Here is a 3,169-nt window from a genome sequence, read left to right on the forward strand (position 1 = left end):
ACTGCAGATGTTTGTCTAAGCAGCACATGGAATTGGGATGACTCAACAAAAAGCGGACTGAGCTTGTAAACCTATTCGTTTACAAAGCCCAAATACTCTCTCCTAGTGGTCAGAGGGGAGCTTTACATACTCAGAGCAGACATCTTACGCGGAGCATTGTGGGTAATGGCTCTAGGGGCCCGGCGATAATCGTGCGGCATGTCTGAGGAGCGGTCCAGCCACATCCAACGAACAAGACAAAGCATATACATCAGTTAAAATAAAAGATCACAAGCCGGTGACCACCGGCATCTTGTAGCACGAAAAACAACATCGGGGCTCAAAAGGCAGTCAGCTACTTCCCTTAGGTAAATTTCCCCCCCTCCAAATAACATTATCTACTGAGCGCTGTGTTCGGGCACCGTACTCACCCAACGTTCCGCTAGCTTCTCTTCCACACCAGCTTCTGGAAAGATCGAACGCTCGAGCCGCATCCGGGGAGTTCATGCAAATTAGGAGGCGGGGCGCTCATGTCACGTCATTATTCCTGAACCGGGGCGGTACGTGTTACTTTGCTGCTCAGCTTGGAACGCAGCGTTTTACGTGACCAGCCCCACTAGAACACCGAAGTGACGTCGCTCTGAGGTGTACGCGTACACGTGTGCTGCTGCTTGATCGTAGCCCACGTTTGCTATATTATCAGCTGGGGTGCTAAGCATTGGGTAAGAACCCACAAATTAAAGTATGTCATAGGATAGAACGTGCAAATATATGGTTTCTGTTTAAGGGAGCTTAGGTTTTAAAGTGACACTAAACTCAGGAGTTAAATCTGAAAAATGCATTCCAGCACCTTAACCATTAACAAAAATGTAGTTTATTTGTGTATCACTCAGCTGTGGAACCTCAAATCATCTCTGAATTGAAGCCGACACTGTCCTTCCTTCTGGAGGGTGGCTACTTTTGTTCCCCATGGTCCCTGAGTGTTGTAAAGTAGCCACCGCTCCAAGCTCACTCCTGTGATGGACTACAATCTCAGGTTTACTTTACTAATTTGTATTGAGATTGTAGTCCATCACGGGAGTGAGCTTGGAGCGGTGACTACTTTGTAACACGCACAGGGACCATGGAGAACAAAAGTAGCCAGACACCAGAAGGAAGGACAGTGTCTGCATGAATTCAGAGATGATTTGAGGATCTACGGCCGAGTGATGCCCAAATAAGGTAAATTTTTGTTAATAGTTAAAGTAAGTTCACTTTACCAAGTTATTTTGGAAAATGGACTTACCTGCTCAAATCTGCCCCCCCCCCCCCTCTCTCCCAGCTAGACTTACCTTTCGAGCGAAATTCAAGATCCATAGCGTAAGGCTGCAGTACGGGGTATAGATAGTACAGGCAGAGGGGAAGGAGCGTTCACCGAAAGGTAAGTATAGCAGGGGGGAGGGGGCCAGATTTGAGCGGGTAATTCCATTTTCCAAAATTCACATGGAAAATTAACTTACCCTTTAAGGTACATGAATGCATTTTTAAGATTTAACTCCTGAGTGTCACTTGTTAATGGTATGCAGTTAGTCCTCGTTCAGACAGCAGTGGGTGACTGGGTGTGAACCACTTGGCACACGATTATGGCACGGTATTGCAATGCAAAATCTCCCTTGGGATAAAAAGAAAGGCATTTAGGAGGTGACAGTATTGTCAGTAGAGCTGCTAAACCGTACAATGTGGACACACTGCGGACGTCATTTGAAAGTGCCAAAGTGGTTGCCTAGTTGTTATGCTGATGTTTTGGCTTGACTAGTCTCTGACTGAATCAACAACTGTTGAGTGAATAATGTTACAAATATATCGGTATAGTGGTTACCGTTCAGAAAGTAGTGAATACAAAAGATCTGCATGGCAGCCAGGCAACCAGCAATTCAATTACAGGAGGTGTCGACAGTGGTAGTCGTTGTGTTTTTTGCTTGGAACAGGTTTCCAGGAAGGGCTGTTGTAGAACTACACATGCAAAATTAAAGTTTGTTTAAAGTCAATTTTTTTTAAGATTAGGGAAAATCTAAATGTTTTAGTTGGCAGCAGAACAGGAATGGAAGGAAAAAAAAAAGTGTATCATAAGCCAAAAACCTTCTTAATTTTAGATAAAGTGGTGAAGGGTTAGAACTACTGTCAAATTACTATTTTCTTTAGGCTCTGTTGGAGAAAATTACCTTAATTTCCTGTGCTGCTGACAGCCATTATACCAGATAAGAAATGAAGGAAAATCTGCATCAGTAACACTGAAATAAAGGTCTTACAGGGGTTCTAGTCTACATTTTTAGCCAGCAAGGCCAATGCATTGGACCTGAGGCAGTGGTACTACACCCAGAGGTGTTCTAGGACGTATGTCGCAGGTGAAGAATGCCGGATGTGGACCTCCAGGTTCTTTAACAAACTGGATATGATTGTCCCCAGATCCATGGATCCTCTTGCGGAAACAGCTTATGCTCTCATGTCTCTGGGATCAGTTCACCCTGATCTATGTCGTTCCTCTCCTGAAACCTCTTGTCTGCTTAGCAGGATCAAGATGGAGGGCATTCTAGTGAACCTCATTGCTCCAGACTGGTCAATGCAGATGTGTTGCTCTGACTTGGTAAGTCTTGGTAAGACTCCTGATACTCAGGGTGTTCTGTCTCAAAGACTAATTTTTGATCCTGCTTCATGGTCACTGGTTTCAAGGACATGGCTGTTAAAGCCCAGGTTCGGGGGCCCAAAGGCATCTCTAAATTGGTCACTTCCATAATATTAAAAGCTTGATAGTCTAATTCTTGCAAGGTTTATCACTGAACGTGGAAGGCGTACGTCACTTGGTGGCTTCCACCAAAGGGAATTCTCCATTGAAAGAATCCTCTACTTCCTATACCTGGGTCTGGACCACCATTTGGCTCTCAGCACTATTATGGTTCAGGTCTCTACTTTTTTATTTCAGAGACCATTGGCTTCACATTCCTTGATTTAAGGCCTTGGTTCAGGGTGTCTCCCATATGGCTTCCCTGTGACTCCGTGGGATATGATTTTGGTTCTCTTGGCACTTCAAAAACAGCCCTTTGAACCCATCAGAGATGTTCCCTTTTTCACTCTTACCGATGGTTGCGTTTCTTGTTGCTGTCACCTCTGCAAGTGTCCGAAATAGCAGCCTTATCTTGTAAAGAACCCTTTC

This window comes from Nanorana parkeri, unplaced genomic scaffold (assembly GCF_000935625.1).
Source record: "Nanorana parkeri isolate BGI_ZX_2015 unplaced genomic scaffold, ASM93562v1 scaffold621, whole genome shotgun sequence".
NCBI classification, from domain to species: domain Eukaryota; kingdom Metazoa; phylum Chordata; class Amphibia; order Anura; family Dicroglossidae; genus Nanorana; species Nanorana parkeri.